General features: G+C 43.9%; 1 pseudogene; it reads right to left on the bottom strand.

The window, feature by feature from the left end:
• Nucleotides 1-7,816: 7,816 nt before the first annotated feature.
• On the bottom strand, nt 7,817-7,934 carry LOC124597250 (annotated as a pseudogene).
• Between the last annotated feature and the right edge of the window lie 14,752 nt (nt 7,935-22,686).

Below are 22,686 nucleotides of genomic sequence, written 5' to 3'. Positions count from 1 at the left end.
GCGGCAGACAATCTTACAGAGTCCCCTAAGAGGTCGGGAAATGCGTGTGCATCCAGCACAAAAGAATAAGGTCAATGGCCGGTTAGCCTGAACTATAGGAGGATGGTATCTGTTCTTTCGGGCATATCCGAAAGAACAGATACCGTTCTCACATACGGGCCGTAGACGTTAACCGCGGAGATTTGTACGGGCGATTAGACGTGCAGCTGTGGCGCAATTGACCGCCCACATGAATCAAGGGGCCAGCAACAGTGAACGCTGCTGCGTTTGGTCCTCCACAGCAGACGTCTGGTTCATGCATACATGCTGGCTGCTCTTCATTGGAGACGATGTTTCGAATTTACACGCCAATAGCGCAACTGGGCATCCACAGAGTGGCAATAGGTGGATGAATCACGTTTAATGCTCCATCGAACAGATGTCCATTGGCGTGTACGGCGTGAAACGTCTGAAAGCAAACTATCGCCACAAGGGTCCAGGCTAGAGGGCTATCCGTGGCCGATCTCGTCATTCTGGAACGCAAAATAATCAACACAAGTATGCACTACCTTTGGGGACCACGAAAATCCCTTCATGCCGTTTGGTTCTCCTGGCAAATACCAGGAGGACACTGTAACGTGTCACTCAGCCTGCAGTGTTACTGCACGTTTCGAAGAGCAGCAGGTTGAGTTTACAGTTCTCCTCCGTCTACCAAAGTCCCAAGATTTAAACCGAATCGCGAATCCGTGGGAGCTTCTGGATCAGGTTATACGTGCCACGGATCCTAAATCGAGAAACCTAGTGCAGCTAGGAGTCGTCATGCCTACACATCCCTGTCGGTACCTTGCAGAACCTCACTAACTACCTTGCTGCACGTCTCACAATGGCCCGCGCTGCAAAAGGGTGTTATACAGGCTTTTCCTGCTGGTCAGATTAATGTGATTGGACTGTGTGTCTCCCAACTTGGACGGTATTACATCGAAGTTTTCGCGGCAGCACCATTATAGCAAAGACACCCGCGTCGGTCGTCTGCTGCGCCTAATTTAGCAACACTGTCCTAACGGATACATTCTTCGTGCGTCCCACATTGATTTTTGTGGCTATGTCACGAAGTGTTGCTTGGCTGTTAGCACTCCATCTCTCCGCGAAGGCCGCTGCTCTCTGTCGTTAAGTGAAGGTCGCAGCCACTCCATTGTCCGTGGTGAGAGGTGGAACCTGGCGTCGCGGGGCAGAGCGAAACACGTTATGGTTGAGAAGAGGGGCCAATATCAGTTACTGTTAGTAGCATAAAACACACAAACTTTTATTTTCTTAAAAACACTTAATCACCATGTCCTTAAAAGGATCAAAAACAATACGGCTGAAATCCCGAACGCAAGTTATAAAATTGTTTTAAAGGAATACACACAGCTGAAGGCCTTAGTTTAAAAAAATTCAAATAAATACTCAGCTGAAGGCCACATACTGAACATCGAACAACTCAAAGATTAACGCCTGAATAGCAAAGTTTTGAAATAGAGCAAAATCTCCTCTCAAAATTAAGTATTATCAACTGAATCTTAAAACCTTAATTTCAGTCGGCTTAATGCCTTATTTTGAAAGTAAAACAAACTCACTTAACAGACGGCTGCAGGCCTCACACAGTACTTGAAACTAAAAGAAAATCACAATCAAAAAAACTACAGAACAGTGGTGCTCAGAACTGTTCCAAGGGTCTGCCTGAGGAGATAACTCTAACAGAAGTTTACGTGAGACAGGCAGCCAGAAGTATGATTAAATAATCGGACGGCAACCCGACCCAGGGACGGCTGAAGGACCGACCAACAACCTAATCAATCCCCTTCCGCCCGATCAACGGCACGACAACGGAAAATATCCGCGAGGACGAAGATACCAGCAGCACTAAGCCTTCAAAATCGGCGTTTAAATACAGCCAAGGCACAGTAACCACTCAAAAATATAAAGAAACATCAAAGACTGTCGTACTACACGCCGTGCCGGACAGCATTAACACGGCGAGGCAACACACTCTCGCTGCTGTGTCCCAACCGACCGACTGCCTACTCCAGTACGCAGACAGCATTCATAACTACTCAGTGGAAATCACAGAAGCTACACGCAGTTCGACGTAAACACTTACAGTAAGAACTCCGACAATCCTAAACCAATCACTGTGGAACAACAAGTAGAAATCACAAATCGACACTCACAGAGTTTCCACAAGCATACAAGCATACAAGCATACAGCGACCAACCAAGGTCGTCCCCACTCAAGTTATGTGTGTAGGCAAGGGTCGGAAGAATCACGCCCGCCCGAAGCTCAGTGCAGCTCCATCCCGACTCCCTTGATGTATGTTCGCAAGTCGGACACACGGTGACCCGGAGACACTGGCTCGGACCTATCCATGCAGAGGGAACACTTGCCCATTGGCCATCCGAAATCTCTGCACATGGAAAGAACCGACCCACGTCCGGCAAGGTGACCAACTGACGAGGCTCAGGAATTGTCAAAAGACCAAATACACGTCGCCCGATGAAACGACCGACCGACCAAGCAACGGTCGTTCCCGCTCCAGTCTCCTTCCGCCGGACAGTTCATGTGTGTCGCCAGCGGTCGGCTAGTGCTTGCTGTCCGCACCTCACTAGCACTGCGTCCCCCACCCTCCCGCCCGGAACTCTGACAGACCACGACCCGGAAGTACTAGCGGTCGCTCCAGAGATAGTACGACAGTACACTTATCGATTAGCGCTGATGCTGCCACTCATGGGCAAACAAACCACCAACTTAGTGACGCCAGTAGATCGAATAAGAAACAATTCTGTAAGGACAAGCTGTCAAGCAAGTAAGGGCATGAACACGAGCCGCGCACGGCTCAAGAGGTAATGCCTAAAATGAAGTATTCTCGGCACACTCTTGACACTGTCGACCTTGGAATATTGAAGACCCTAACCATTTCCGAAATAGAATGTTCCATGCGTCTAGCTCCAACTACCAATCGGTGTTCAAAGTTTGTTAATTCCCGTCGTGCGCCTACAATCAAGTAGGAAATCTTTTCACATGACTCACCTCAGTACAAATGGCACCTACGCCAATGCACTGCCTTTTTGGACGTTGTTTCAGGCGAGGCTATCTCCGTCTGTAAATGTGCGTATCGCTCATAACGGGGGAGGTCTAGCGTCTTCCGCTACGGTCGCAGGTTCGAATCCTGCCTCGGGCATGGATGTGTGTGATTTACTTAGGTTAGTTAGGTTTAATTAGTTATAAGTTCTAGGCGACTGATGACCTCTGCAGTTAAGTCCCATAGTGCTCAGAGCCATTTGAACCATTTTTTTTCTAGTGTCTTGCAGGGCCGCTTGTAAGTTCGGTTGCTCGTTAGTTGTGAAAGTAATCAGGTGCTTAAATGAGCGGACTGGAATTTGTGTTAAATTGCTTAGTTCATCGTGAGCCAGTCGCCGTACAAATCTATGAAACTGCTTTGGAATCGCTGTTTGTCAGTAGACACAAGTTATGTAGAAAAAAAGTGTATTATGTTGGCTGGCAGATAGATTTCTGTGAGATTTTGCACAGAGTTGTTAACTTTAATTCTTGTTGTTTCATATTCTGACCTCCTAGCCGTAGGTGGTTAATATTCAATACAATTTGAAACCGATTTGTAGATTTGGGATTTTATCACAAATTATTTTATAATCCGGGAACCGTAGCTTTCGAAGGGCATGGTATTAGGAAGAACTCCGAAACAGCTGGAAAATTGTTGTTTGTTAAAATATGACCTGTTTCGTGCTTTAAAGCCATATCATCAGGTGGAACGTACACGGTAAAAGGCAAAGTACAGTGTTACCACATTTTGGTGATATTAAAATTAATAAAGAAATTTTTAAAATACACTCACAGCGTTAAAAAATCGGTCAAATGGCTCTGAGCACTGTGGGACTTAACATCTGAGGTCATCAGTCCCCTAGAACTTAAAACTACTTAAACCTAACGAGCCTAAGGACATCACACACATCCAGGCCCGAGGCAGGGTTCGAACCTGCGACCGTAGCGGTCGCTCGGTTCCAGACTGAAGCGCCTAGAACCGCTCGGCCACACAGGCTGGCTCACAGCGTTAAAAGAACATAAGCATATGCATCGCTCCTACTAAAAATTTACTATTCAGAGAATATCGTCATTGTATGACGAGAGAGAGGTAAAGAAGACGTGCTCCATTCTTTAAAAATGGCTGCATCGAAAAAGAAAAAAAAGGGAAAAATTTTGATGTGTGTGGACGCTAAAACTTTTTAAATATGGGCCAGATTGTTGATAAAAAATTGTGGCTGCTGGTATGATTAGTCGTGGCAGTACGCAAGTTACTATGTGGAAAGTATCAGGTGGCAGTGCCTTACCAGTGTGACGACAGGGCAGCTCGGTGCAGGGCAGGGAAAAGCGGCCAGCAGTAACGACAAAGGCTGACTAGCTGGCTGACGGAGCGGAAGATACCCATGTAGACAGTGAGGCGTCATACACTCCTGTCTAGGAGCGCTGGGTCGCTACCTTTACAAGCGACAATAATACAGAGTTTTATTACGTACTAACACCTAATCATAGCCGGCCGGTGTGGCCGAGCGGTTCTAGGCGCTATAGTCTGGAACCGCGCGACCGCTGCGGTCGCAGGTTCGAATCCTGCCTCGGGCATGGATATGTGTGATGTCCTTAGATTAGTTAGGTTTAAGTAGTTCTAATGTCTAGGGGACTGATGACCTCAGCAGTTAAGTCCCATAGTGCTCAGAGCCATTTGAACCATTTGAACCTAATCATAAAAACACTCACAATTAGCCAGAATGCTATGGTGCTTTAATTACAACTGGTTATTTAATGTGAACTGTGCGTTTTCGTTTCTATATATAAAAATTCATTGTCCCAGGAAGGGGAAACTTTATTGACACATTCTTGGGGTCAGATACATCACATGATCACACTGACAGAACCACAGGCACATAGACACAGGCAACAGAGCATGCACAATGTCGGCACTAGTACAGTGTATATCCACCTTTCGCAGCAATGCAGGCTGCTATTCTCCCATGGAGACGATCGTAGAGATGCTGGATGTAGTCCTGTGGAACGGCTTGCCATGCCATTTCCACCTGGCGCCTCAGTTGGACCAGCGTTCGTGCTGGACGTGCAGACCGCGTGAGACGACGCTTCATCCAGTCCCAAACATGCTAAATGGGGCACAGATCCGGAGATCTTGCTGGCCAGGGTAGTTGACTTACACCTTCTAGAGCACGTTGGGTGGCACGGGATACATGCGGACGTGCATTGTCCTGTTGGAACAGCAAGTTCCCTTGCCGGTCTAGGAATGGTAAAACGATGGGTTCGATAACGGTTTGGATGTACCGTGCACTATTCAGTGTCCCCTCGACGATCACCAGTGGTGTACGGCCAGTGTAGGAGATCGCTCCCCACACCATGATGCCGGGTGTTGGTCCTGTGTGCCTCGGTCGTATGCAGTCCTGATTGTGGCGCTCACCTGCACGGCGCCAAACACGCATACGACCATCATTGGCACCAAGGCAGAAGCGACTCTCATCGCTGAAGACGACACGTCTCCATTCGTCCCTCCATTCACCACTGGAGGCGGGCTGCACGATGTTGGGGCGTGAGCGGAAGACGGCCTAACGGTGTGCGGGACCGTAGCCCAGCTTCATGGAGACGGTTGCGAATGGTCCTCGCCGATACCCCAGGAGCAACAGTGTCCCTAATTTGCTGGGAAGTGGCGGTGCGGTCCCCTACGGCACTGCGTAGGATCCTACGGTCTTGGCGTGCATCCGTGCGTCGCTGCGGTGCGGTCCCAGGTCGACGGGCACGTGCACCTTCCGCCGACCACTGGCGACAACATCGATGTACTGTGGAGACCTCACGCCCTCACGCCCTCACGCCCACCCGGCCTCCCGCATGCCCACTATACGCCCTCGCTCAAAGTCCGTCAGCTGCACGTACGGTTCACGTCCACGCTGTCGCGGCATGCTACCAGTGTTAAAGACTGCGATGGAGCTCCGTATGCCACGGCAAACTGGCTGACACTGACGGCGGCGGTGCACAAATGCTGTGCAGCTAGCGCCATTCGACGGCCATCACCGCGGTTCCTGGTGTGTCCGCTGTGCCGTGCGTGTGATCATTCCTTGTACAGCCCTCTCGCAGTGTCCGGAGCAAGTATGGTGGGTCTGACACACCGGTGTCAATGTGTTCTTTTTTCCATTTCCAGGAGTGTATTTACCACAGCTTTTTCCTTGTGCCTGAGCTCACTGCCTACATCCGAAAATGTAAAATATACTGGAATAACGTTTTTAGATCTCATACGGCTGGCAATTTTTCCGGATATTGCACCATGATATGGTATGTGCTCTACGCTCTATAAAATTTTCTTCTGATCCTCTATGGGCAGGAAGATTTTTCTTTTTCAGCATACATCTATTAATTGCATTAACAAATTCTGGATCGTAAGCGTTTTGATACGCTGTGTACTGTATAATCCCACATTCAGCCACTTGAGCTTCATTAGTAAGGGACACCTCATACATACGGCTTAACATGGCTCGGAATCTTACGAATTTATGTGTCATTGGGTGACACGGTATTTTAAGCTGTAGCTGCTATTGACTCATGACTGTTGTGAGCAGATTTCAGTAACTGTTTAAGAAAAGTCAAGAGACTTACTATTTTTTTAAGTAAATTGATTCAAGGCATTAATCCGCTATTCTTGAACTAATTAGTCAGGCTACAAGTGAGCATTTTATTTGCTTCAAAATAAAATCGCTCTAGTTATTTTGTTATTCTCAAGATAGTGTTATTGGAGAATGAATTGGTGAAGTTATGTTGATACTTCATCCTTTTTTATGGCTGTAATCTTTTAAATGATGAATGTGCTTGTAAATGGCAACTGCGAGCATACCCCTTGGAGGTGCTATTTGATTCGGTTTTTGAGTGTACGTAAATGGTTTTTGAAATTTGCACACACCTCTCAACCCAGTCCATCACTCCTGGTTCCGCTGCATATTCGCTGTTGACAGAGTGCATCTGCTGCTCTCGATTTTAATTCTAGTAGATCATTTTGTTTATAATGGGGAGCTTTGAAACTCTCCTAATCCCTCTCAGCAGATGGTACACGAGCTTTTAAAAGTCAATTTGCATTTATTGGAGCATAAAACTTCGGAAATTTATCGATAATTAAAAAAAAAAAATAAACTTCAACGTATTTGCAGTCATTAGAATTTCGCATCGCAATAATACTGAATGGTAATCACTCGAAACAAGGGTGGATGTTTACGTGAATTATTGGAAAATTGTAGAAAATTAAAGTATACATACGTAACTGATGAACACGATTGGCGACTGACGTCTTATGGCGCTACAAATCAACGAAAATATTTGTTTCGCTCCACTAGATTTCATCTCTTGCTTGCATCCACAAATATATACAAACTACTAATGATATCAGTTTCACACAAACAGTATTTTCGAAAATATCTGTACATGCAGCTAATTAATCACATCAAAACGTAATTTAGGTCACTTAAGATATACTACAGAGCAAACGAGTGATTTTGACACCTGAACTTACCGCTGTAAGTAGATATAATTTTCCAAAAAAAGAAAGCACTCCGTCTTCAGGCCACAAGTGGCCCACCGGAACCATCCGACGGCCGTGTCATCCTCAATGAGGATGCGGATAGGAGGGGCGTGTGGTCAGCACACCGCTCTCCCGGTCGTTATGATGGTTTTCTTTGACCGGAGCCGCTACTATTCGGTCTAGTAGCTCCTCAATGGGCATCACGAGGCTGAGTGCACCCCGAGAAATAGCAACAACGCATGGCGGTCCGGATGGTCACCCATCCAAGTGCCGGCCACACCCGACAGCGCTTAACTTCGGTGATCTGACGGGAACCGGTGCATCCACTGCGGCAATGCCGTTGCCAGTTCTCCAAAAAATGATGATAATTTTTCGTGTGAGTGTATTGTCAACAAAGCCGCGAAGGACAAGTTGCTCAAGAAGAATTCGAAATCTTCGGAAAACCGTATTACGTTTCAGAGATGTTGGTGGCTTTGTGTAGAACACCTGTGCCCAAAAACTGTCAATCTTTCTACCAGTGTCATTCTGGAATGATACGAATTCGCGACAGTCACCATCAAGGGCCATTATGTCAACCTCTTCGAACAGCCGGACAAACTGTCATGACTGGGGAATATATTAGTTAAGCCTAAGTTGTGGTAGTAGTAGTTTTTGGGGAAGGAGACCAGACAGCGAGGTCATCGGTCTCATCGGATTAGGGAAGGATGGGGAAGGAAGTCGGCCGTGCCCTTTGAAAGGAACCATCCCGGCATTTGCCTGGAGCGATTTAGGGAAATCGCGGAAAACCTAAATCAGGATGCCGAACGCGGGATTGAACCGTCGTCCTCCCGAATGCGAGTCCAGTGTCTAACCACTGCGCCACCTCGCTCGGTGTTAAGCCTAAGGAAATAAGTGAAACAATTCCAAAGGAGCTTCTTGGCACATGCTCATGAGTGTGTGCCGCCAGTTGGCACAAGGACGTGGGAGACCTGAGTATTTGTAAACGATAACGCCTTAGGAGGCGGCTGACTCCAGTTATCATTTGAAAGCCTGCCAAGGCTACGGTATGTGAGTAGCACTTGTCGAAACACCAAGTGCGTCGAGGTTTGAGGACAATCTCGTGACAGGGAAAAACCAGCCATGGAGTTTGGAAACTAGAATATAATTAAAATTATCATTTCTAGATGGAATTTCCCAGAAATATAATGAAGAGGGTGATCTGCAGCCACATCTGAGTGGAGAACTTCGTTTAGGAAGATATAAAGGGGCGGTGATAGGCAGTAGTGAACATTCAAAGAATCAGTGAACAGTCAGTAGTAACGTAGGAAGTAGAATATAAACAGAGGCACCAACAACTTGGATGGGCCATGGGGCCAGTGGTATAATTATTAGGTCAAGTGGCGGTGTAGTTGGCAGGTAAACTGGCTATTGATTCAGTAGACGGCAGAACAACAATTGTACTATTGCATTTGATACTGACTGTAACAAGAAGTTGATAGTGGGAAGCTTATGTGTAATAGGATGGAATAATGGTGATGAAGGTTTCCATAGTGAAAAGTGGGTATCGGGTGTAACTGTTAAGAGATTTGTTGTTTAGGTAAATCACATATAAATATCTCTATAGATAAATAAACTTATTTAACGAATTAATATCGTGTTGCTACTTTTGAAGGTCACATCCCTTTCAAAGATACTTCTCTCTTCCCCAATACTAACCATACTCCATCTCAAGTGCTTTATAAGTGTGTGTGTGTGTGTGTGTGTGTGTGTGTGTGTGTGTGTGTGTGTGTGCGTGTGTGTGTGTATGTGTTACGACAGGTCTGGGAAAATAAGAGAAAATTTATCAGTGATATCATTGGGTATTAATGGAAGAAGAAGCCCTTATGAGGAGCAACATTCAAGAAGCAGATTAAATGATCACTACATGAAGACATCACAACAGGCAAGTAAGCTCATCAGAATTAGATATAAGGTCACTTCTGATTGTGTAAAAGGGCGTACTCCAGCAGTGATAAGAATGTTACAAGTGCTAAGGAAGCACTAGTATTAGTTTCAAGAACATTCGAGGGCAACAAAAGGGAACTGCAGGTGGTTATTGAGAATATGAATGCCACATTTGAAATAGTTGAAAGTGAGGACAAACAATTACGTAAAATAAAAAATTGAGGGAGATTCATGGGCTATAGACAGAGGTAATACGAGCACCTGTCCAAACGTGTGAAGTATTTGGGAGAAAAATATTCTGATAAATATGTGAAAGATTTTTATGCATTTAGAATGTTTCAAGCCAGACAACATTTAGTAGAATCAAAACCATGATGGGGGTATAGGATCGCTGAGCTACCAAAATCATTCAGGCTTGCGATAATCAGGATGACTGATAAAGCACAACTGAAAGCCGCAATATAATTTTTTTTACATGCTTGAACGAGTCTGTTTCATTCTTCATGGACAGACAAATGATAGCACTCCTCTCCCGTGCCAACGCCTTCATTTCAGAGTAGAAATTGCACCCTACATGCTAAATTATTTGCTGAATGTATTCAAATCTCCATATTTCCCTACAGTTTTTACCTTCTTTCCTCTAACACTTAGGAGATCATTCCCTGATGCCTTAACACATAACCTACCATCCTGTTCATTCTACTTGACATTCTTTTCTACGTTGATTCTTTGGAGAACCTCATCATTTCTTACCTTATGAGTCCACCTGGTTTTCAAATTCCGTCCGTAGGATCAGATCTCAAATGCTTCATTTCTCTTTTGTTTCGGTTTCCTCACTCTCCGTGATTCACTACAGTGCTATACTTTAGATGTACATTCTCAGAAAGTTTCATCTAATTACGCCATTAGTTTCATTTCTCTTGGCTGGGAATGCCCTCTTCTTCTGTGCTAGTCTCTCTTCTATGCACTTCCTGCATCATCTATCATCGTCTATTTTGCTGGCTAGGTAGCAGAATTCCTTAGTTTCATTTACTTCATAATCACCAATCCTAATGTTCAGTTGAATACTGTTTTCATTTCTGGTACTTCTCATTACATCCATCTTTCTTTGATTTACTCCCGATCCATATTCTGTACTCATTAGACTGTTCATTCCATTCAACAGATCCTGTAACTCTTCTTCACTTTCACTGAGAATAGCGATGTCATTAGTGAATCTTACTTTTGATATCCTTTCAGCCTAAATTTTAATACAGAATTTGATCTTTATTTTATTCCCATTATTGCTTCTTGGTTGTATAGAACTGAACAGTAGGGGTGAAAACCTAGATCGACTGTATTACTTCCATTTTAATCGGAACATTACCTTCTCGGCCTTCCAATCTTACTGTTGCCTCTTGGTGCTTATACACAATGTTTATCGCGCATCTTTCAATGTAGCTTACTCCTATTTTCGTCAGAAAACGCGTTGCATCATTTCACAATGTCAAACGCTTTTTTCAGGTCGAGAAATTCTATGAGTACATCTGGACTTTGGTTCAGTCTTGCTTCCGTTATCAAGTGTAAAGTCAGAACTGCCTCTCTGGTGCCTTTACCTTTCTTAATCCAAACTGATTTCAGTTTTCTTTTCCTTTTTTCTATATATTGTTCTGATCAATAGCTTGGACACATGAGATGTTAAGGTGATAGCGTGACAGCTTTAACACGTGTCTGCCCTTGCTGTCCTCGGAATGATACATATAATACTTTTCTGTAAGATGATGGTACATCGCCAGTCTCACATGTTCTACGCACAAACTTCAATATCTGCATGGTTGCCACTACCCCTCTTAATTTTAGTAATTCCTAAGGAATTGAGAATGTCTTCTGATTCTCTTTAAAATTCTGACTCTAATACTGGATCCCCTATGCCTTCTACATCAGTTCCAATTTCTTCTACTATCAAGTCATAAGACAAGTCCTCCTCTCATAGAGACCTTCAGTGTACTCTAAGAACCTATCTGCTCTTTCCGCTGTATTTAACAATGGAATTCCCAGTGCACTCTTGATGTTACCATCCTCGTTTTTTATTTCAGCGAAGGTTGTTTTGACTTTTCCTAATCAGTCCTCATGAAGCTCATATCTTTTTCGATTTCTTCACATATCTACTGGAGCCATTTCGCCTTGGCTGCCCTGAACTTCCCTTCTGTTTCATTCGTAAGTGATTTATATTGCAGTATTCCTGTCTTTCTTTCACCATTTTTGTACTTCCTTCTACCACCAATCAAATGAAGCATTTTTCCTTAACCCTCAGTACAATTTGTGACAAAAATGCACGCTCTATATAGTCACTCTTATCTTAATTATTATAATTCATAATTCAGTACGTCTGATAAATTACGAGGTCACTGTCAGGCTCCCTAAGGTAAGTCTGACAATATGACATTAAAGTAGCAATGTAGAAATCGTGAGAAATTAAAAAAGATGAGTAATATATAAAAAACCTCATATCGCTGGCCACACGCAAAAAACTTCTAAACTACACTGATGGCCCCTGGTGCCATGTTTAACATTTACCAAAGCATTTTCTATTCGTTACCACTGTACTAACAGGTATAGTATGAAAGTAATAGAAAATTACGTCGTCTTCATTTTTAAAACAAGCAAACTGCACAGTTCATACGAAGCAAGCTCCCGTACTGTTTCCATAATATTTCCCACCACGGCGTTCTGGAGTGTGTTAGCTCGTTGCTTCCACCAAGGCTTGACCAGCTAAAACACTCACCAACCACACTGTCTGCCTGAGTCGAAGGTGCAGTATGTAGCGATTGTAATAACGCAGCCAGCAGTACTGTAGGAGGTGAGGTTCTGCTGTCCACTACTGTTATAAGAGGATATTAATAATTCCTAGACCACTGCACCTATGTACCGTAGCTTCCCGCCGCGCAGCTGAGAAAACAAATTAGTCTCTCCCATGGCTTCGCAGGGTCAGATAATTAACTCTCTCTTCGAGCCTCTGGATCATACAGTTCTGCAGCCAAGGCTTCTCATATGCTTCTGTGCATATTATCAAGATTAAATAAATAATGATGGGTCTGCAGATAATATCGCAATAGAACACTGCAAGTAGGCAGGGATGCTCCACCTTCGATCACTGTCATGTGTAATTATCTCAAACTGCATCAAAACTGGTTCAAATGGCTTTGAGCACTATGGGACTTAACTTCTAAGGTCATCAGTCCCCTAGAATGTAGAACTATTTAAACCTAACTAACCTAAGGACAACACACACATCCATGCCCGAGGCAGGATTCGAACCTGCGACCGTAGCGGTCGCGCGGTCCGAGACTGTAGCGCCTAGATCCGCTCGGCCACCCACATATAACGTGCAGTATCTCTTAAAACAACAGTCGTTATGATTTTCTGAGTAACATCTGTACATAAGCAGAAAAACGGGATGAAAGAACATGATTACCCTGAATAACAGAGATAAGGTCAGGTGAAAGGGAGAGCTAAAGATAACAATATGTTATTTTCCGAACATAGAGAAATGCAGGAAATTTTCAGTACAACCATTTTAGAGCATTATTGTGTGACGTTGACTTTCCCTCTATTCCCATCATTAACATATGTCCAATGAAAAGTACTATCTTGGAGTATACAGCGTGTGAATCCCAACACTTCATCTTCATGATTCTGAAATGAAATTCACTTTTTGCAGACAGCACTTTTTTTTATTATTACTCTAGCTGTAATAGTTACATCGCAATCTGGCAACTGTCCAACATCATTTGTTATTGCTTTAGCGGTAATCTGCTTCCACTGCTACGAAACTGGCGGGTTCCGAAGACTTATCCATCGCAATGACGATGAAGAAACGCTAGGTATTTTAAAAGTTCATTCGCACTTGACAGCAGCTGTCATATCACCGCCAAGACCAGGAACCTCTGATGGGGACAAGGCTTTCTTTCGTTTACGTTCCTAAATGCTAACACTGTCGTAGTGACATGAGATTTATAATCACACCAAGCAAACTATATGTTTTTTTTTTTGGTAGAAATTTAAACAGAATTCAATCGAAGAAAAACAACGTAGTTCTCGGCAAACTATGTTACGTATTATAGAGCATCATATTGGTAAGCAATTATCAGCTGCAGAGCAAGTCCAAGGCTTTATTTTAGCCCGTTGGTATAGGTTTTCGGTTAAGGAAACCGTATCCGTTTTGCCAGTTGAGCACTGCACGCGCACAAACTTGCTACCCTGTTAGTTGCTTGTAGTGTGCTGTGTGACCTACATCGTGCATGAACTATCTGATCAAAAAGGATACGGACACCTGCTGGTGGACATTAATATATGACGTTTGTACCAAATGAAATGCACACTACATATAGGTGATCTTGCTCCTTAATACGAGTTCCTCGCTATGCTGTGAGGACCGAATGGATGTCTGCCGGCTGCCGTGTCGTCCCCTGCCTAGCGTCGTCATGTGGATGCGGTATGGAGGGTCACGTGACCAGCACACTACTCTACCCGTCGTTTTGCAGATTTTCAAGACCGTGGTGCTGCTGCCATGGGGATTAATACACCACGTACCGCTATCCCCACCAAGGAAATGTCCTTGGAGTGTCAGGAATCGAAAATGGATCCTCCACTTGGCAGCCATCTACGGTCAACACTCAACTACGGAGGTAGACTTTGCTCTAGTTGGTAGTAACCACTCGTTAGGTCAATTGTGGAAAAGTGCCTACACTGCTCTAATTTACCCATAGTGTCTGTAATGTTAGGTATGGCATGGAGAAGGAGCGGAGAAGAATATGGAAAAACCAAAAGCAAACACATTTTTTTTTTTTTTTGGTCATTAGTCTACTGACTGGTTTGATGCGGCCCGCAACGAATTCCTTTCCTGTGCTAACCTCTTCATCTCAGAGTAGCACTTGCAACCTACGTCCTCAATTATTTGCTTGACGTATTCCAATCTCTGTCTTCCTCTACAGTTTTTGCCCTCTACAGCTCCCTCTAGTACCATGGAAGTCATTCCATCATGTCTTAGTAGATGTCCTATCATCCTGTCCCTTCTCCTTATCAGTGTTTTCCACATATTCCTTTCCTCTCCGATTCTGCGTAGAACCTCCTCATTCCTTACCTTATCAGTCCAACTAATTTTCAACATTCGTCTATAGCACCACATCTCAAATGCTTCGAGTCTCTTCTGTTCCGGTTTTCCCACAACCCATGTTTCACTACCATACAATTCTGTACTCCAGACGTACATCCTCAGAAATTTCTTCCTCAAATTAAGGCCGGTATTTGTTATTAGTAGACTTCTCTTGGCCAGAAATGCCTTTTTTGCCATAGCGAGTCTGCTTTTGATTTCCTCCTTGCTCCGTCCGTCATTGGTTATTTTACTGCCTAGGTAGCAGAATTCCTTAACTTCATTGACTTCGTGACCATCAATCCTGATGATAAGTTTCTCGCTGTTCTCTTTTCTACTACTTCTCATTACCTTCGTCTTTCTCCGATTTACTCTCAAACCATACTGTGTACTCATTAGACTTTTCATTCCGTTCAGCAGATCATTTAATTCTTCCTCACTTTCACTCAGGATAGCAATGTCACCAGCAAATCCTATCATTTATATCCTTTCACCTTGTATTTTAATTCCACTCCTGAACTTTTCTTTTATTTCCATCATTGCTTCCTCGATGTACAGATTGAAGAGTAGGGGCGAAAGGCTACAGCCTTGTCTTACACCCTTCTTAATACGAGCACTTCGTTCTTGATCGTCCACTCTTATTATACCCTCTTGGTTGTTGTACATATTGTATATGACTCGTCTCTCCCTATAGCTTACCCCTACTTTTTTCAGAATCTCGAACAGCTTGCACCATTTTATATTGTCGAACGCTTTTTCCAGGTCGACAAATCCTATGAAAGTGTCTTGATTTTTCTTTAGCCTTGCTTCCATTATTAGCCGTAACGTCAGAATTGCCTCTCTCGTCCCTTTACTTTTCCTAAAGCCAAACTGATCGTCACCTAGCGCATTCTCAATTTTCTTTTCCATTCTTCTGTATATTATTCTTGTAAGCAGCTTCGATGCATGAGCTGTTAAGCTGATTGTGCGATAATTCTCGCACTTGTCAGCTCTTGCCGTCTTCGGAATTGTGTGGATGATGCTTTTCCGGAAGTCAGATGGTATATCGCCAGACTCATATATTCTACACACCAACGTGAATAGTCGTTTTTCATAGTTCCATGTCGGAGAATTATTCAGAATGTGAATGCAGTCACATGCCTAGAAGAATTTTATTGACCGTGACAACGGCCGCGAAAGCCTATGCTTACAATAGATATTCAGTGTAACTAACCAGGATTTGTTTATTAAGACAACCACTCAATTTATAACTAAACTGTGCTAGTGAGGACCGGACAAGTATGAATTTAAGAGAACAGTTTGAATCAAAATCCAAAGGCGCTCCACTGAAAAGAAATAACTATACAGTTAAGAAATATCGATATCAGTCCCTGGGGGCCTCTAGAGACTCAGTTTGCAAATCGAAATACCGTTATACAACAAGACAGTAGATTTAATAAGTTACAAGGATTATTCAATATAATTGCCCTAAATAGACTGATAAAGGTTTTACAACGTATCAGCAAATGTAACTTGAAATTATTTTGTTATACAATGCAAGCGCTTACAGGAAACACACACAAGTACGTATACCTAGGCCTTGGGGTACTTTAAACGGACGCATTAGTTATCTCCCTTCCACCCTTCTAAACGATTGAACAACAGCGATAAGGCATTCAAACGCTAAAATTCCCGATAAAGGAGGCAACATTCATAAAAATAAATACTCTTTAACACAATAGGTGAGTTATTCTTCCATTTACCGCGCTCCATCGAGCGGACCAAGTAAAAACACGAGGTCGACAAACCTTAAAGAAATAAAATGCAAAATATTATTATTCTGGCTGCAAGAGACAAGTCAACATCCTGTCAAACGATGCTCCGACCTGTACCCCTCTGGAACAAAAGGTTCAAATGGCTCTGAGCACTATGCGACTTAACTTCTGAGGTCATCAGTCGCCTATAACGTAGAACTATTTAAACCTGACTAACCTAAGGACATCACACACATCCATGCCCGAGGCAGGATTCAAACCTCCGACCGTAGCGGTCGCTCGGTTCCAGACTGGAGCGCCTAGAACCGCGGGGCCACTTCGGCCGGCCCTCTGGAACAATTGGGGATCTCATTTATACGTTTTTCTGAGTCAACTAGGATAACAAATCAAGAGGTGTCAAGTAAGGTGATCTGTTTGATTTTCCTTTGTGAATAAAAACACCTCAGAGTGCGACCGTCGCGTGCATAGCAGTGATTGGCCCAGCTCAGTGTTGACAAGTCGGTCGGACCACGAAGCTCTCCTTTCTATTGGCCAGTAAAGAACTTCCCTCAGATTCCTGCGCGTGCCTCTGAACACACTGTTGTCGGACACTCGCTGCCCTCTGAAGAGGCTACAGGCTTCACTGGAGCGCGGATACCAAAGACTGAACGTGAGCTATCGATTCGGACTAACGCTAAGAAAATAGAACACGGCCGTGGCATATTAATAATGTCTATTTTATTTAAAAATGTCTAAGAGCTTTACATAAAAAAGTCTGATGCGTTACTTTCCAGCTCGCCCTTGTAGTACTTTTTATTTGAGACACGCGAAATAACAAGATGCACGATGTAAAGTCCATCACATATTCAGACTTTTTTAAACAGATCGAAATAGGAATGGATATTTATAAACAGATCCTTTGTATATCCCCCAACGTAGTAAACACCATCAGACCCATCATTTTTGCTTGTACGTCAGTAGTGTGCGGTTAAGTTGAGAATTTGAGTCTGACGGGAACCGTGCTAAGACAAGCGATGCAGCTGCGATGACCACGTGTCCGGATGCCTTAGTGGTCAGAGTATCTGCCTTGTAAGCAGGAGGCCCGGGTTTGAATTCTGTGCCGGCACAAATTTTCAACTTTCTCCATTAATGTAAGTAATGTCCAACAGCAGCTACATGTCTTAATTCCTTTGTGTCTTGATTTGTTAATTTTGTTTCGTGAAATAGTTTGTAATGATTCGAAAGCGTTTTCCGTAGTACACTACTGGCCATTAAAATTGCTACACCAAGAAGAAATGCAGATGGTAAACGGGTATTCATTGGACAAATATATTACACTAGAACTGACATGTGATTACATTTTCACGCAATTTAGGTTCATAGATCCTGAGAAATCAGTACTCGGAACAACCACCTATGGCCGCAATAACGGCCTTGATACGCCAGGGCATTGAGTCAAACAGAGCTTTGATGGGGTGTACAGGTACAGCTGCCCATGCGGCTTCAACACGATACCACAGTTCATCAAGAGTAGTGACTAGCGTATTGTGACTAGGCAGTTGCGCGGCCACCAGTGACCACACGTTTTCAATTGGTGAGAGATCTGGAGAATGTGCTGGCCAGGGCAGCAGTGGAACATTTTCTGTATCCAGAAAGAACCGTACAGGACCTGCAACATGCTGTCGTGCATTATCCTGTTGAAATGTAGGGTTTCGCAGGGATCGAATGAAGGGTAGGGCACGGGTCGTAACACTTCTGAAATGCAACGTCCACTGTTCAAAGTTCCGTCAATGCGAACAAGACGTGACCGAGATGTGTAACCAATGGCACCCCATACCATCACACTGTGTGATACGCCAGTATGGCGATGAGGACTACAGGCTTCCAATGTGCGTTCACCGCGATGTCGCCAAACACGGATGCGACCATCATGATGCTGTAAACAGAACCTGTATTCATTTGAAAAAATTACGTTTTGCCATTCGTGCACCCAGGTTCGTCGTTGAGTACACCATCGTAGGCGCTCCTGTCTGTGATGCAGCGCCAAGGATAACCGCAGCCATGGTCTCCGAGCTAATAATCCATGCTGCTGCAAACATCGTCGAACTGTTCGTGCAGATGGTTATTGTCTTGCAAACGTCCCCATCTGTTGTCTCAGGGATCGAGACGTGGCTGCACGATCCGTTATAGCCACGCGGATAAGATACCTGTCATCTCCGCTGCTAGTGATACGAGGCCGTTGGGATCTGTGGTGTCACCGCCAGACACCACACTTGCTAGGTGGTAGCCTTTAAATCGGCCGCGGTCCGGTAGTATACGTCGGACCCGCATGTCGCCACTATCAGTGATTGCAGACCGAGCGCCGCCACACAGCAGGTGTAGAGAGACGTCCTAGCACTCGCCCCAGTTGTACAGCCGACTTTGCTAGCGATGGTTCACTGAAAAATTACGCTCTCATTTGCCGAGACGATAGTTAGCATAGCCTTCAGCTACGTCATTTGCTACGACCTAGCAAGGCGCCATTATCAATTGCTATTTATCTTGTGATGCATGTACCGTCAGACCGATGTTCACCAATAATGGATTAAAGTTAAGTATTCCAACAGCTACGTACTTTATTTGCTAGATTCAAATCCTTTAACTGTTCCAGACCTCACGCCAGCCTGCGTGAGCTTAAACGCGTGCCTTTCGGCTTCACCTCCTAGTGGCTTGGCTGTCTTGCCAAGTCACAACAAGATCCAACACAGCGTTCCGTATTACCCCCCTGAACCCACCGATTCCATACTCTGCTAACAATCATTGGATCTCGACCAACGCAAACAGCAATGTCGCGATACGATAAACCGCAATCGCGATAGGCTAGAATCCGACCTTTATCAAAGTCGGAAACGTGATGGTACGCATTTCTCCTCCTTACACGAAGCATCACAACAACGTTTCACCAGGCAACGCCGTTCGACTGCTGTTTGTGTATAGGAAATCGGTTGGAAACTTTCCGCATGTCAGTACGCTGTAGGTGTCGCCACTGGAGCCAAACCTTGTGCGAATGCTCTGAAAAGCTAATCATTTGCATATCACAGCATCTTCTTCCTGTCGGTTAAATTTCGCGTCTGTAGCACGTCATCTTCGTGGTGTAGCAATTTTAATGGTCTGCAATGTATGTAGTTTAACCTGAAGAAGCTAGTATGGTTTTTCGTGTGGATAGAACCATAGAAATTGTATATACATAATGATAAAAGGAAAGGTAGAAAATGACGAATGAAATTTTCCTGTTAGGTTACGATCAGGGATGATCATTATAGCGCCAGTAGAAACTGTTTTAGCCAGACCTGTTCCTTTCTTAGTTAACGCTATCTGGAAAGTGGTTCTTCTGTACAGTTATATTAAATTCATTTGTATGACAGCTTCATTTCCTGTTAGGGAAATAGAGAAAACGGATATTAATAACGGTAATCTGTTGGTCAGAGACTGTACATGAACTATGTGCTTTGCAGGAAATCACCTTAAGTTCGGGAGCGTTCTATATGCAGGGAATCTCTAACTTCTTGAATATGCAAACAAGAGACGTTATTGCTACCGCTGTGTGGGTACTCGCACTTAGAGTGCCTCTTTACACATTCCGTGACGGGAGGGCGCTTTGCGCGCGAGTGATGAAATCAAAGGACCAGCTCGTTCAATGGACGGGAGAGTGCTGCTAAGGACCAGGACGCTAGTGGAGAGACATCACGTGAAGCCAATGGGCAGGACATGGCGACGTACAAAGAACGACTTGCTGGCCGATGTACGGGGAAGGCATGCTAGAGGACCACACCACGACTGTCGCCAGCGGCGGTGTGTCTGAGCGCGATAGAGCAAGTGTGCGCGTGTCTGTCTGTTCCCAATTCCCAACTACGAGTGCGCCAGCACATATGGACTTCAGTTTTAGAAACGGTCAGCATTCTCGTTAAATTGTGCTCCGAATTTCTCGACAGTGTGCGAATTGATTATCAATGATGCGAGGTCGTGAGCAGTCATGTTAAATGACGATGGAGTGTTTCTGTCATTGCGAACAATTAAAGTGTGCTAAGCCGGGGTTACGAACTGTTCCAGTTTATTAATGGTTTAGGCTTCTATGCTTCCTGCACGACATTCAAATGGTTCAAATGACTCTGACAAGGGAACCTCCCCATCGCAACCCCCTCAGATTTAGTTATAAGTTGGCACAGTGAATAGGCCTTGAAAAACTGAACACAGATCAATCGAGAAAACAGGAAGAAGTTGTGCGGAACTGTGAAAAAAATAAGCAAAACATACACACTGAGTAGTCCATGTGCAATATAGGCAACATCTATGAATGTGTAAGTTCAAACGCACCGTGGTCCCGTGGTTAACGTGTGCAGTTGCGAGACGAGAGGTCCTTGGTTCAAATCTTCCCTCGCGCGTAAACTTTATTTTCTTTATTTTCACAAAGTTATGATCTGTCCGTTCGTTCATTGACGTCTCTGTTCACTGTAATAAGATTAGTGTCTGTGTTTTGCGACCGCACCGCAAAACCGTGCGATTAGTAGGCGAAAGGGCGTGCCTCTCCAATGGCAACCGAAAACATTTGATCGCAAGGTCAACCGATTACTCCACAGGAAAACACGTCTGATATATTCTATACAACACTGGTGACGGCACGTGCGTTACATGGAAGGAATATGTTGTCGACCCACCTAACTTGTACACTAGGCAAATGGGTAAAAAGATTCTTCTACCTTGCCCGATTTAGGTTTTCTAGTGGATGTGATAATCACTCCCAAAAAAGTGATCGCATCGGACGGACGGACGAACAGATAATAGTTGCCTGAAAATAAAAAAAATAGACTTTTCACTCGATGGAAGACTTGAACAAAAGACCTATTGTTCCGCAGGTGCTCACGCTAGCCACGGGACCACGGCGCTCCGGAGCTCATATTCTCCTTGATGTTGCATATCTTGTCCATTGAGTACTCAGTTTGTATATTTTGCTTTTTTTTTCATAGTTCCACACAACTTCTTCCTGTTTTTTCGATTGATCTGTGTTCAGTTTTTCAAGGCCTATCCACTGTGCCAACTTATAACTAAATCTGAGGGGGTGCGATGGGGAGGTTCCCTTGTGAGCACTATGGGACTTAACTACTGAGGTCATCATTCCTCTAGAACTTAGAACTACTTAAACCTAACTAACCTAAGGACATCACACACATCCATGCCTGAGGCAGGATTCAAACCTGCGACCGTAGCGGTCGCACGGTTCCAGACTGAAACGCCTAGAACAGCTCGGTCACACCGGCCGGGCTGCACGACGTTCTTTCGTTGGCGTAGCTCCTTAAGTTTTTAAAGATGAAGCGCTTCTCATAGGGTCACTAAATACTTTGATGATTTTCTCACAGAAGGTTAATGGTAATTGTAAGGTGCTTTGATTCACCAGCAATCAATTTAATTACGCGATACCTTTGGTGCTGTGATTGTTCAATCAATTCTCGTGTTTTCTACAGGCAAGAAGTTCGTCACCAGCAAAATTAACCGTGCAGCATTTCCTTTTGTGCACTCAACATTGATAATCTTGCAATTAATGTTCTCTATCAAACCAAAGTCAAAGAGCAGCCCGTTACTAAATGTAAGTGTGGAATAATTTTTCCGTGCATTAAGAAATATGTTAACTGTAGTTGTTGGTTCAAAGACAATATTATTAGGGCAATATGTTTTAACGTCGTGCTTTTTAAAAGTGTCATCAGCCTTGAAACTGATTGGTATTTCTCTGTTTCAAAAAGTATATTTTCTTCTTGTTATCCCCTTGTTGTGTGGGGCGATGACATGTTCGTACAGTGGCACACAGTGGAGGCATAAGCTGGGCCACTTGAGTCTCAATAATGCTAGCTGATTGCTGCGTCGACTTGTATTTGACACTAGTATATGATTTCTGATTGTTTAACGGATCCACTTTCATTGTTCATGACATATTAATTGGTTTTCCCATTATGCTCTTTGCATGGGTAATTTTTTTTACAAAAATGCTTCGATTTTTAATGTAAAGATTAAGCTTTGTATGTTGAATACACTGTAGCTGTCTAAAGATGTAACGAAATAATTTTGAGAGCGGCCCCTTTAAGTAACTTAGAAGGGATTAATTAGTTAAATATCATAAGTGTGTTAATAACAAGCTTTAATGTTTTAAAACTGATTATCACTTATTGTTCCCTCTGAGATATGTGCAGTTTCGCATTTGCATGGTTAAGAGTACTTGCTGTTAGTGTGTGCACAATAACTGCCGTAAGAAATAAAATTTTTTGTTGTGTTTATTGCTATG

Source organism: Schistocerca americana, chromosome 2, assembly GCF_021461395.2.
Source record: "Schistocerca americana isolate TAMUIC-IGC-003095 chromosome 2, iqSchAmer2.1, whole genome shotgun sequence".
NCBI classification, from domain to species: domain Eukaryota; kingdom Metazoa; phylum Arthropoda; class Insecta; order Orthoptera; family Acrididae; genus Schistocerca; species Schistocerca americana.
This window is presented reverse-complemented; position numbering and strand designations above follow the sequence as displayed.